Source organism: Trachurus japonicus, chromosome 13 (genome assembly GCF_045865225.1).
Source record: "Trachurus japonicus isolate A0001 chromosome 13, Traja_1.0".
NCBI classification, from domain to species: domain Eukaryota; kingdom Metazoa; phylum Chordata; class Actinopteri; order Carangiformes; family Carangidae; genus Trachurus; species Trachurus japonicus.
Window position 1 is genome coordinate 42,753,709 of NC_140919.1, and position 14,937 is coordinate 42,768,645.

Sequence of the window (14,937 nt, forward strand, 5' to 3'; positions counted from 1 at the left end):
ATTATACACATGTGCTCCACATGTGTAAAACATGTTACCATATGTGGAAAATGGGTTCACATGGGAATTCACATTTTCTCTAAAATTTTTGTTCATTCATGTGTTTTTTCTGTAAAGCTTAAATTGCTTAAGCTGCGTTCACACCGGACCTTTTATTTTTGTCGCTGTCGCTCGTATCGCTCCGAAAGAAACGCTCCGTCGCTCAGCTGCAGTCGCTCGTCAGTTTGGCTCAGAGCCACAGACCTGATGACGTCATGTCCACTGCCATGTGTCTGTTTACACCGGCACCACCGGGATCACGGCAGCCAATCAGAGCTGAGCGACGAGCGACTGACGGCCGGAGAGTTGGGATTTCTCATCTCGAGCGATGGGAGCGACACGAGCGAAAAAGCGCTCCGTTGCTCCGTCGCTGTCGCTCCGAGCCCCAGCGTTTTTTCTCCTGGGCGATAAATCGCTCCATCGCTCGTTTGCATTGACTTCACATGTAAACTGGTCGCTCGTTCTAAAAACAAAAGGTCCGGTGTGAACGCAGCTTTACTGGGTCCATCCATTATTTTAACAATGTTGCTGAAATACTGACTAGCCCTCGTCTTTCTGATGTGACCCATAGGGCTTCTATTTACAATATGATTACAGTAATAAACATACAGACTGTACCAACAGCAGCATACTTGACTTTGTCACCATGGTTACAAAAATAACAATCATGGCATGGTTCGATTGAAGGACTAAAACTATTCGCTTACGTTTCAGAAAATATTTTGGTTTTTAAAACAAGTGCTTTCTCATCATTTAGGGTGCACTCACACTAGGTAATCGTACCGAGCCCAAGCACGTTTGCCTCCTAAAGTCCAGATTCTACTGCTGGTGTGAGTGTAAGTGTTCCATGTCACTACCCGATTTGCGACGCTACCCGATCTGTGACAAAACTGGTATGCGCATGCGCAGACCGGCCGCCATCTTGGACAGCTGCCTACGGCAACTCCACTTGGACAAACTTCATTTGGGCGCTGCCCGATTTGCGTACATTAAATTCTGTGAATTTAAAATACGGTACTGTGAAAATGATTAAAAAATAAAATAAAAACCGCGGAGGTCCGTCATAAGACAGCCGCGGCAGACTCGTTTATTCAGTGAGTGTTGTGGTAGTTGTGATTGTTTGTGGTTGTCATGGTGATGAGGCCGGCGAGAAAAGAGGACAGTAAACATTAAAAGTCCGCCTGTGTTCCTGTTTTCTGAGCATCAAGATCCAGACCACCACAACCAACCCTCAATTTACATTACTAATAAAGTATTTAAAAAAATAAAATAAAAAGATAAACCGTCTCTGGCGACGCACACAGGGCAGTGATCCTAAGTCAATTCAACTAAGTTTGTCCAAGTGGAGTTGCCGTACGTGGCTGTCACAAATCGGGTAGAGTTGCAAATCGGGTAGCGACACGGTCCACTTCCCTGGCCCGGCTCGGTTGGAAGAGGTGTAGCTTGGGCTCGGTACGCTTGGCCAGGAATGCTCACAAGCACGTAATGCGCTGCGGGCTCGTTCTCCACCACGTGTCTGCAACCGTGTGTAAACACCAGTCACTTAACAATTACGTCGCACCATACGTATGTCAACATCGCTAGCTAACGTCGCTTTGAATAAACTTCAAGATAACCATGACAACCGGTCAAACAGTTACAAAGCGCCGTTCTTTCAGCAGTCAGAGCGCATCCACCGTGTTGGTATATCAACGTGATGACGTGTGTGTCTGAGGCAACCGTCCTTCAGCAGCTTGGGTTGGAGGTAGTGTGAGTGCAGGCCAGCGGGGGACAGGGGAGGGGGGGCGGAACAACTGGCCCTAGTGTGAGTGCCCCCTAAATAATCTTTGTTGTCATGGTTACAATGGTCATATTCCTCCACCACTCCATCACGGACCTCCTGGTGTGGACTTTCTGTCTACGTCACCACATTTTCCCCTTTGCTCCTGTAATAATTATTACAATTACTAGCCATCGCCTAGCAACAAAGCATAATTATGGGTCATAATGACCTGCTGCATGGATGACCTATGGGCTCGTTCTCACTGGAGGTCTGTTTCTAAAATACACACAACACATTATGTTGTGGTGGTGAAATGTTGTTGAGAACATGCCATGCTACAACAAGCATCGACATCATCAGGACCAAATGCTGAACTGCTCACCTTGCAAGTGCATGTTACTTTTAATTTACCTCAAACATGGCCTTCATCCACCTCAACAAATAGAGGAATCTATATGAAAGCCCAGCACGTTGACAAAAACAAGGGATTTTTAGGTTTTGGGCTCAGTTAGTGGGAATCGTTTTACACCACTTCTAATTTCCTCATTAGTCTGACAAAGCAAAGGCAAAGACCTGCATTCCCTTATTTGGGCAGAAATGTAGGTCACCCTTCTATGGTCTATTTAGAAAAGCTTCATCAAAACAATCATTTGAGTGATGAATTTACAAAAATAAACTAGAGTCATAATACAAGGAGCAGAGAGAAAAGATGAGAGGGAGAGGAAATAACACATTATCACAGTAAATGTGTGCTTTAGTAGGGAATAAGATACCTGCAGAACACCAGCAACGCATCTCCCCTTTCCCCGAAAGAAAGAAAGAAGGGAAGATGACAGAAGCAGGAAATCAAAACTACAACAAGAGTGAATGGGAAGTCAAGTGAGTTGGCTGGACAGATGGATGAAGAAACAGATGGGTGGATAGATGGAGGGATTGGGGGTATAGCTCTAGGATGGGAGATTAAGCCACGGATTAATTCTTCAGCCAGACAGGATGCAGAATTTCCGCTAGAATGTAAATCACACATTATGATTTGGATATTTGTGACAGCCTCTTACCTGCTCATCTGTCACTGCAGTGGGGGTGTCATTATGTAATAGTCTGTAATGGGTTGTGGCTTCAGGAACTCTGTCTAACAGCTTACTCTGTACAGGAAGGGAAAGAAATACTCCTGCTTGACAGCTTGCAAAGATCAAAACACAACCTAATTCAAAGAGTGGGGAAAAAAAAAACTTTGTCTTTCTTGTTTTTTTATATTCAAATGGCAAATGAGCAAACCACAATGGAAATTAGTTCGGCATTACTCAGTTACATTTCTTAGCAGCAGATTTGAAAATATGGAGATGTAATCATAGACATTAGGGATGGAGGCCAAAGTGCCAGCTGAATATTTGTAACTGCCAGTAGTATAAAAAGTGTAATCAAACACCCAGAAATGGAAAGCCTGACTTATACTGAGGTTTTCAAAACAAACTAACAAAAAAAAACAAAGAAATCTACAAATTTACATTTGACCTGCACTTGACTGCCCTGTAAAAGTTAAAATAAAATAAAATAGCAATAAAAAACTACCATAGGCAGTTGGTGCAGTGGGATATTATGATTCATACGTTTTCCTGTGGTCTAGTATGAATAATAAGAGCAGAGGTCTGGTGATGTCGTCTATAAAGAGACAAGTCCAAAGGTTGTGGTGGATAGATGGCTCATCAAAACAGAGGAATATGAACATATAGAAGAGGGGTATAGAGAGCAGTAAATGTTTGGATCATCAATGACAAGAAGGTTTGTCTGATGTTGCAGGAGTATTTTTTTTTCTTTTTTTTAACCAAATCACCTATTCCTAAACCTAAACCAGTCCTAAGCCATAACCATTATTACAGCAGCCAGGTGGATGTTCGGCTGTGAACAATCTGTGTTTATTATTGTAGCCATGACAAGTGGGTCTGGTACGCCTGCTGCTGTACGAGTGCAGGACACATGGCTAAATGTTGTATCAGAGAGATGGAGGGAAAAACACCGTGTGGCTGACGAGGTCTCATGGTTCTTCTACATTAAACACCTCAGAATCCAACAGCCAAACATCTGATGCATTTTCATTTCCAAACAGTTCTGGACTGATCTGGTTCAACAAAATACACACTTGTATTCCTAAAACAACATTTTAAAAGTAATATATATATATTTTTTTAATGATAACAAAATGATGGCTTTGTTACAGAGTAGCAAGTATTTTCATACTGATACAGAAACAATACCACAGTGAACAGCGAGCAGGAAACTGTCAATACATGGCAGTGGAGGATGTGAAAAGAAGCTATGAAACAAGGAGTTAATTACTGAACCATAATGTGTTTTTACATTTTAATATTCACTCAAGATTTAAAAATGCATAATGGTTGCCAGTATTCAGAGGTGTGCGTGTAAGAGAGAGTATACTGTAACTTCCACGTGATGGGTTGCATAAGGTGGTCGTCAGTAACACTTTGGTGTTCCTTTGCTGTGATGAGAGAGAAAAGAAAAACCAGCAGCCAGCAGATGTGTCATCGGTAGAAGAGGAAGGTGGAAAACACACGGTGTGGAGTGGAAGTGTGGAGGTGGGGATGTGCTCTGTTCCTCTCTCTCCTTCTCTGTCTGCTAATGGGATGTGAAGCACATTGTAATGCTCTCCATACGATAACAGTCACCACAAAACAATGCATCACTCCAGTCACATTAACACATTTTACTCTATTACCACACTCAGGCATGACACTGGTTGGCTGACTGTTCCTTTACCTGTCTGGCTCGTGTCTACCTGCCTTTACTTTTATAAACCGGTCTGTCTCTTCCCTGTTGTGTGAGTAATAGTGCATCTGCCTACATCTCTGTCTGTCTCTCCATCTGCTCTCCTGTCTGTCTGCCTGTCGCCCTCTCTGCCAGCCGGTTGCCTGTCATGAGCTCACTCCCAAACCTCTACCTGTTTATGCTGAGCCAGCCTTTGGAACTGGCTCTATCACAGAAATGTCTACACAACTTTCACACGATCTCGTAGCACAGGTTTTCTGCAAATTCATGGACCACAATGGAATTAGAGAGGCTGTTGCAAAGTTAGTGTTGGCTCAGCAAAACCTACACTGACCAAAACACCAACCTGTGCCTTAAAAACTCTTCTTCGCTTCTTCGTTTTTTTTTTCTGTTTTTCTACTGACTTCCTTATCTGGCTCCATTGTAATCAGCTCAAGTTAAAACACACTCTCTAGGCACTAGCTTGGTCTGACTAATAGGAATGAGTACTACTGGAGTTGTACATCACAGATGTGTGATCAATAAATGGTCGCTATGGATTTCCAATCAAGATTTTTAGCCAGTCCAAAAGGATTATTACCTTAATGTATCTTACAACTGTGAGTGATGATCGTTGCACTTCCAGTTTAAGTTGTGTAACGGTTCTATACAGTGAACACTCCTACCCTTTCTCCTTATTTACCCATTTGCCTCTGTTCAGCTTTCTCACTGAAATAATTAGCAGATAACTAGTATATAGTATAGTGGTGGTCAGCAAAAGCTTCTAAGGAAATACTGTGATAAAGGTGAGTGGTTTTCTATGGAGTTTTTCCTCAGTGGATGTGAGGGTCTAAGGTCAGAGGATGTTGTTATGATGGGATGTAAAGCCCTTTGAGACAAACTGGTGGTAAAAACGGGCTATACTAATAAAACTGCCTTGCCTTGTTGTGCAATGCTGCCAGGCCCAGACGGACAAAACACAGAGCTCAGTACAGAAGTACTGTGGTATTGAAAGGCAACCACAAACTTGCAAAAAAAAAAAAATAATAATAACCTCAGTTCATAGTAGTGCCTGATACAGCCCAAAATATCACCACTATATTTTTGTTGATTTCGCATTTAATAAAATTCGTATTACGGAAGGAAAAACATCCAACATGTTTGTTAGACCTGAAGGATATTCACAATGTGCAGCGGCAATGAATGTAACATTCATAACAACACAATTCACCCAAGGGGTCTGATGCTCAGTCAGGATTCAATCCTACTTAAATCACTAAGTAGGTTCTGAACAATGATTTTCTTGAACTAATGAATGAATATTATATGGACCAACACAGCGTATTTGTGCTTATCAGGCTCGACTTCTTGACATAAATGGTGGCAATTTGTGTCATATGGAGTAAAATGAATATGTTGCACAGTCAAAGGGCTCACTGCTCCCCTGTCAGGTTTCAGCGCTAACATCAGTCGCTAAGATACTCCAGGCACTCCTCCGTTCAAACACGTCTCCATCTGTCCATGAACAATAAACACCTTTTCTGGGACCATTCATGGAGTTGAACCCATTTCAGAGCTCATTGTGTCACTCAAATTATCTAATGGGGCGTTAACACTTAAGGCGATAGACAGGAATTGAGCTCTACATACAAAATCAATGTAATTGGCGCAATAACACGCAATTTAATATCAGACGGCGCGTTGGAGCGTCTGGCCCAGCGAGACACCACGCGAATGAAGCAGGAAAAATTCTACTTTACAGGCGACATCATGCCGCAACATCCAATCAGCGACGAGTTTATCCCGATTTCACTTCCCTGGTGTAAGCAGGGAAGTTTGCGCACAAAAATGGGGGAAAAGCCATGGGGGTTGTCGCTGCATGTGGGCACCCTGTCCTCTGTGACACCACTGCCGTGTTTAAAGGGATAGTTCCACATTTTGGCAAATTGGCCCATTGCCATAATCCCTATAGTCATAGCAGTAGGTTTGTTACCTTTAATTGTCTGTGTAAGCTATTTTTAAAACGGCGGAGCAGAGCCGTGAGCTGCTCAGAGCTACACTATGGAGGCTAAGGGAATTTCTTGGTTTCCCTCATCAAACTCATCAAATACACAACCCAACAACTCAAAAACGCTGTCGTGGACAAGTTGTGAGCTGCACATTCACCACGCTATGAGATAATAACGGAACGTTACGAGATGGAGCCGTTTTAGAGGTAAATTCATGCAAAACCGCTGATGCACGTTGCGTTCAGGGACAGTTTTTCAGCAAGCAGACTCTGTATTTACCCTGTATTTACCTTGAAAACGGCTCCGTTTCGTAACGTTCCATTATTATCTCATAGCGTGGTGATTGTGCAGGTCACAACTTGTCCACGAAAGCGTTTTGGAGTTTTGGGATTTTGTATTTGATGAGTTTGATGAGGGAAACCAAGAAATTCCTTTAGCCTCCGTAGCGTAGCTCTGAGCAGCCTGTCGCTCCGCTCCTCCGTTCTAAAAATAGCTTACACTGACAAATAAAGTTAACGAACCTACTGCTATGACTATAGCGATTATGGCAATGGGCCAATTTGCCAAAATGTTGAACTATCCCTTTAATCGGAACCAATATTCAGACAATAAAAACATTCACACATAAACTGAAACTGGTATCCTGCCACGCAGGGACGATCTGCTATGCTAGTGCTAACCGATGCTAACGTTTCGTTCATGAGAAACACAGTCAGTAACGAGCCACAGTCAGTCAGTCTCAGAGAGAGTCCCACCTCCTCGCTAACTTTGGCCCATGCCTCTTCTTTTTTATTCCAGACCAGAGAGAACACGGCAGCGGTGTCTTTTTTTGTTTTTTTCTTTTCTTTTTCCGAGTGTCAAGTGCAACAAGCGCAATGATCCAAAAGTGATGAAGCAACGTGAACCAAGCGTTTCAAGTGATTTTTTCACATCTTAAGCTTGTGGTGTGAACACCATATAAGACCTCTTCAAGGCTCTTCAAGCTACAGCGGCGCTCTCCATGGTGCTGAAATGAAATGCTAAGTCTACTCTCAGAGCAGACCTCCCATTTTTGTTTGTGTCGCTGGGTCCAGCATTTCACTCATCTTGTTTGAATCTTTACATAATTTAAAAGCAGGTAGCATGAAACCATGTTGGAGCTCTCCGTGGTGCTGAAACCCTGCAAAACCTTGCTGCTCTACCAAAACTTTACTGGAGCATCCCATGCTTCTTTAGCTCATTTTGCATGGTGCTGAAATCTGTCATGCAAAATGAAATGAAACAGTGATTTCCAAGTGGTTGTGAAACTACGTCAACTCCCTCTACTGTACTGACACCATATCAGACCACGTATCATGTTCTCCCTGAGACCCGGAGCAACATCTAACAAGCGCTCCCTGGTCCCAGATCACATTCAGCTTTCTTTTTTCATGATATGTATGAGCTATGAGTAGTTTCAGATCTCTGGGGGGATGTTTTTGGACGGCTCTGTCAGATCTTTCTTTGCAACAGAAGCTCGCTCAGTGTGGAATTGTCACTGCTTCCTAAACACTCCCTGGCTTCTTACAGGCTTCTGTTACCAAACAATGCCTCTGTCCTGCTGTGTTGTCATCTGTGCTGCCTCAAACAGTAAGGACCACCGTGTAACATATGTGATTTAGTCAGATTTATCATGTTACTTTACCAAACATTTCACAAGAGCTCTCAGAGCAGACCATTCTCCTTTCTTCTTTCTTCCTACAGAGGAGTCCAAACGTCTGAGACCAGCTATTAAACCTAAGGTAAGATCATGCACAGTGGAGTCTTAGCTCAGTTTATGGTTCTATTATGGTTTCTGTGTGTACAGCTGCCAGTGGCGCAGGCTCAATGGTTTTTATTGATGACTACACAGCTGACAGAAGCAACAGGACAGAGGTCTTACAGGAGCATCCTGTGCTCTGATTCAACCAAATGTAGCGAAGCTCACTGCATCGATGACATCCCATTACTAAACAGGATGACGAGCCCAAACATTCAGCCAAACTGACCTAGAGTTTTATGGGGTTAAGAGATGAGGTGCCCGAGTTCATCATCCCGTCTAAACTTGATTGAGCTGTTTTCCCACTGACTGTAGATCAGTCTACAGGCAGACAGACCCCCATAAAACATTATATATATGTTTTGTTTGACTTTGTGTGTCTACATTTGACTGCTTAACTTTGGTGTTCGCAGTCCCATGGTTATTTCTAATTGAATGTGGTGAAGCAGAGAGGACGAAGAATAACTGTGTCATTGTCATCATCTGGACCAGGACCAAGTATAGGGGAGAAAGGTGATGATAACTCTAGGGGCCCAGTGCCCAGTGGGGTCCACAAAAAACCCAGTAGTCTAATCTTTGTATGACTGAGTTATTCTGCTTAGACCCTGACTAATACTCATAGTAATGCTGCATTAGCATCAAAACAAAGTAGGATAAATAAGAAATGTTAATACATACTTAGTCTAAGAAAAAAAAGTGGAAAAGTCAGGGGGCAGGGGCCCACTTTAGCATTCTTTCTTTCAGGGGGCCCAGGATTCGTAGCAACGGCCCTGATCTGGACAGTAGATGTATGTAGATAGACAGTTTTTGGATCAGCCCTACTACCAGTCCACTGTATCTTCTTTTGCATCCATTCTCCCTATCCCACCCTACTGCATCACCTCCCTCCTCCACCCGCTCCTCTTTGTTGTACTTGTATTGCAGTCTCAACTCCGGTGCCCTTGTCTTTTTCTGTTGGCCTTGTTTAATGCTCTCTGCCCCCTTTATCTCACCCCATCCCTCTCCTTATCCCATCCTCCTTATCCCTTGTCCTCTGCTGCTCCCTCTACTCATTCCAACCATTTTTCTTTCGTCACCTCACCTTTCCTGACTCTTTGGTCCTCTCTCCTCTCCTCTCCTCTCCTCTCCTCTCCTCTCCCTCCTGTGTCTCCCTTTCCTCCCCTCTCTCCTCCTCCTCCTCCTCCTCCTCCTCCCCTCTCTTGTGTTCTCATCTCCTAGCCTGCTGCATAATAGATGTGGCTGTAACGCCAGTCAACTGGAGCGGCATGATGAGGCAGCTTTAGAAACAGAGAGTGAGACAGCAGACGGAGAAAGAGAAAAACAAGAGTCAGTACAGCAGCCCCCAACACCTCCCAAATAAAAAAATAAGCCTCTATTCCTCCCCAGACAAAAAAATAAAAAAATAAATAAAATCACTGCGCGCGAACGGATTCATCCATAAAGAAGCCAACCAGTGCACGCACATACGCATACAAACACCCAGGCACACATTCCCATACAGGCACGGCGGGGGGGAAGGGGGGGGGGGTCTGGGGTTCAAAGTGACAATTAGCCTCTCAACCAACTGCACCACCTGAGACAACACTGTCAACCCAGCTAGATGTCTTTTTGGAAGCTATAAATAAACTGTCCGCTCCTAAGTGAATAAGAGAGAGAGTCAGTCACACACACACACACACACACACACACACACACACACACACACAGTCACACACACACACACACACACACACACACACACACAGCGAGGTTATGACAAAACCTCATCAGATTACAGCGATGATTCATTTCCTGGGCACTAAGAATAAAACTCCTGTTGGCACCGCGGTGAGCGTGGCATCCCCGTGGCAGGGGGGGGGGGGTAGCTGCATAGCAGAGCATCCAGCGCCATCTCACACACCCTGCATCATTACCGCTCTGCTCTGCTCTGCTCTGTCTTACCTTCATCGATCTCCAAATCCTCTTCTGCTCTTCTCGGGTCTCTTCTCTCCAGAGCCCCTTCTTCCTCTTCTTCTTCTTCTTCTTCTTCCTCCTCTTCTTCCTTCTTTCCCCTCCTCCCTCTGATTAGTCCAGTAGTAATGGATGAGTTAAATCACAACCAAAAGCCCCCGAGAGGCTTTAATAAAAGGTGACCAGGTTTCAGCAGCAGCAGCAGCTTTATCCCAACTCCTCTTCTCCGCGGACAGAAATGGAGAGAGGGGTCTTCTGTCGGTAGTTTTCTTTTCTGGAGATGAATAAACCAGTGTGTGTGTGTGTGTGAGTGTGTGTGGATGTTTCGGACCGGACAGCGGCAGAAGCGGGAAATACTGGAGCAGACGTGCGCGCGGCCAAGCAGCAGCAGCAGCAGGGGAGGGAGGGGAGGGGGTAAGGAGGGGGGTATAGGAGGGGGTGACCCGGGAATCCAGGTGCCGGTGGGTTTTTTTTTACTGTGCAAACCCACAGGACTCACTCACGTAGATCCTAGAAGGAGAAGGGTGGATGGAGGGATGGATGGATGGAGGGGTGGGGGGGTCATCATGTCGTTGCTGGGAAGAAAAACTCCTCAAATCGCCCCCTGCAAAAAAAAAAATTACTCCAGTAGCGCATTTAAAGTATCAGGATGTTAGAAACTCTCCCTCCATCCGCGTTAATTGCGGTTTCACCGGAGCTCCTGAGAGACACCGCCAGAGAGAAGTGGCGGTGGGGGGTAGGGGGTTGGGGGGTTAGGGGGGGTTGGGGGGTGTAATACTGTAGCTGTAATCCCGGTCAGGTCCGTCAGGTCCCGGTAGAAATCCGTGCGCAGCTCCGAAACCAAACTACACCCACCGACACACCGACACACCGACACACCACCGACCCACGGTGTCCTTGAGTGTAATTTACCTCTTTACACTCATCCCAGATCTCCGTGTGAGTGTGTGTGCTGCTCTCCCTCCAGCTGCCGGGGCTCTTTAACTGTTACAACAATTTATATCCCAAAGCATTCCGGTGATGTGATGTGCGCGGTTCCCAGCCAGCCGCCACCCCGCAGGACTGGAGGCTGCTGAGGAAGGGGGGGGGGGGGGGGGGGCTTTTCTTCCTCTCTCACACCGACGAAAAGAAGAAGACGGATGGAGATGGAGATGGAGTCCCGGTCCGGTCCGGTCCGGTCCGGTCCGGTCCGGTAGCCTTCAGAGTGTCCGGGCGGTGCCGGTGTGCAGCTCAGTCCTCAGTCCTCCGCGCTCCCGGATAAACCACCGAGCTGAACGGAGCTCTTCCTCTTCTTCACTCTGAAACCCACCGAGGAGGAGGAGGAGGAGGGGGGGTGGGGGTGGGGGGGATGTTTGGAGGCAAATAGCCTAAATGAAGATGTGGCAACGTAACTGAAGCTCCACTTTAACCCCGCTAACATCTCCCGCTCAGCTCGGCTCGGCTGTTAGTGAGGCAGCCGCGCGCAATCCGCTCATCTTCATAGAAAAATGAATAAATAAATTAATAAATCCAACTAGAAACCCGCCGCTACAGACCGTTACAGACCGCTGCAGACCGTCCTACGTGGTTTAGTGTGTGTGGAAGCTCCAAACGCCCGGTTCAGTCCGTCCTGCAGCTACATCCTCTGTCTCTGGTCTGTCTCTGTCGGTGACACTTCAGTTGCCGCCGGAGGAGAGAGGAGGAAAAAAAAAAGGTTTTTACGGTTAAAGTTTCAGACAGATTCCAGCGCGTGCTTCCCGCCGGTTGGAGGCGGCTGTTGGCGCACGAGGCGGACTGACTGGTCTGACCGAGGAACGGAGCGGGGAGGGGGGGGGGGGGGAGACACACCCATACGGCATATCTATCTATCTATCTATCTATCTATCTATCTATCTATCTATCTATCTATCTATCTATCTATCTATCTATCTATCTATCTAGGTATCTAGATATCTTAATATTTTTTTATGTATATTGATATTAATTTTTTACCATGCACTGAGTCCACAACAAATTTCCCCTGTGGGACATTAAAGTTTATTCTATTCTATTCTATACCCTCCTATCTCTGCAATTAGATAGATAGATAGATAGATAGATAGATAGATAGATAGATAGATAGATAGATAGATAGATAGATAGATAGATAGATAGATAGATAGATAGATAGATAGATAGATAGATAGATAGATAGATAGATAGATAGATAGATAGATAGATAGATTGATTGATTGATTGATAGATAGATTGATTGATTGATTGATTGATTGATTGATTGATTGATTGATTGGTTGATTGATTGATTGATTGATTGATTGATTGATTGATTGATTGATTGATTGATATCTTAAACTGTGGGTTAATCTTCTGGTCTATACATCCCTTAGACTCATTATGGCCATGAATGAAGGGTGGCATATGAACAGTCATACTCAGAGATATAATGACATTTCTTTAGGAGATCTCATATATAATAATAAAAAGAAGAAGTTTCTGTGTTGCTGTACTGTACCGTATGTGGAAGAAAGTTCCACAGAAAGAAGATCCAGGTGTGACAGAGTGTCAGTGTGTCTGAATGTGAGGTGTGACTGTGTCACTTATAAGTGACAAAGGTGTCACATTTTCTCACAAGTCATCAACCTGTTTTCACTGTCAATGTGTTGGTACTTTATTTGTGCATTTCCTCATCAGATGTGGTGTTTATATGGAGTCAGTCAGTCAGTCAGGCACCAAATGATGTTATCATGGGGAATATTCACAGGATGTCACGTTAAAAATCACTCACCCAATTGCATACAAATGCGTTGCATGTCGTTTTGGAGAGTTACTATCTGTTCACATTATGGAGAAATGTGCATATCTGGAACACATACTGTAAAAACGTGTTTAATATTTCCATCTGTGAACACAACCCTCTCAAACAATGATAACATGATGATGTGAAGAAAAAAAAATGTAAAAATTAGCACTGAATGGGTTTGCAAGAAAACTGACTAGTACAGCATGTTCTTGGAGAAACATTTTACTCGTGTGTGCACCTGGAAATATGAGATACTGTTGAATATAAAGCGTAGAATGTGTCTGCTTTGTTTAATAGTCTGCATTCAGAGAGGAAACCAGAGGACACACAGAGACTCTACCTTTCTTTTCAAAGGTTTCAGTGCAACACAGCATGAATTTGTGTTTAACTTCAGTTTTAAATGTTGAAGCTTTTAGGTTTTCTTCTCCACCATCGCTGATAGCCTATATCACAAGCAAAGCACTTACAGATTTTTTTTTTTTTTTGTCAGGAAAGGTGAAATTATGGTTTGTGTTTTTTCAACTGCAATCCAGGAAGAAGCAGACCCATTTTCATATGAAAAGAGAAAAGTGAATATTTACATCTGTGTTGCTTCTTGTTCACTGTGTTTGACGTAAGAGGGGGAGCGCGGAAAGACTGAGGAGCGAGTGGTAAAGTATGAAGAGGGTGAGGAAGGAGAGGGTTGAGGTGGCAGGAGGGGTGGCTGCTCATACCAGCGCGGCCGTGAATTAGAATTAGCAGCGTCGGGGGAGTGGTTTACGTGGGCTGAATGTTGAATATTGTATCGCTGTGTAAAGTGGAAACGTGCCTTGCATCTTTAAGTGAAATGCCAATACTGTTCAAACCTGAGTGAGGGCGAGCGGACACAGTGATGGAAGACAAATGAATAGTCATGATGGATGAGTTGGGACTTGCTAATAATAATAACGGAAGGTTGGGGAATATGTACAGTAGAGACAAAAAGACAAAAAAAAAAGATACTGTACGCACATGAGCGCGCCGCACACACATACAGTATAATCTCTGACCTACATGCACACATGTCACAACAGTTGCATAGATTAGACATGATAGATCGATGCAGTGGATTGAGAATATGAGGAAAGCCCACCCTGCACCAGAAATATCTCCAACACACATACTTTCATCAGGATTAACCCTGGACCCCATATGGAGAGTCTCTCGTCGATGATGGTTTAGTATTGAACTGTATTAAACCTTCTTACACAATGCAACATTAGGACTCAGGAGGATACAGAATTTGTGTCCCCTTGAGACGCTGCAGCCGCTCATTTCACTCATAAACTGAGAAACTGACTAGAGGAATGGTCCATCACTGTGTTTGGTTGAGATGAAAGCCTCTATAATCTTTAGGCATAATGAAAACCACTGGTCTGCTGTTTGTGTGGAGATAATAAGGGTGAGGGTAGCTGCTGCTGGCACAGGAGACACATTTTTTCAGTCCAAACTAAATCTGATGATTATCATCAAATGATCCACTTTGGTGCAATATACAGTTTTGGAAACAAATACACGACACAGAAATGAGAAAGTATGGGTTATTACATACAAAATAGACCAAACCCAGAGCTGCAACAGGGGAAATGTCTTGGCAAAGACAGTGTTTTTTTCTGTTGCAACATATTGTTATACTTATCATGAACAATGCTGCCACATCATGGTACACATATCGTATCAAGTACCTGTACATGAAGTCCTGGAACACTGAGAGGGTGCTACATGCACACACACCCACTACACACAAGAAACACCGCTGTCCATGGTGGCACTCGAACCCCTGAACCAGCTACACAAGCACTGATGCACATACTGTATGTCCACAACGATGGGACTTACA

At 44.3% G+C, this 14,937-nt stretch overlaps 1 long non-coding RNA gene across 1 annotated transcript in view; it reads right to left on the reverse strand.

Annotated features, from left to right (window-relative positions):
* LOC146976689 (uncharacterized) overlaps positions 1 to 10,374 on the reverse strand; it is a 316,272-nt gene extending 305,898 nt beyond the window's left edge. Inside the window, exon 1 of the long non-coding RNA XR_015037505.1 lies at positions 10,292 to 10,374. This is a non-coding gene — a long non-coding RNA (uncharacterized LOC146976689). The remainder of the gene's footprint in view (positions 1 to 10,291) is intronic.
* Between the last annotated feature and the right edge of the window lie 4,563 nt (positions 10,375 to 14,937).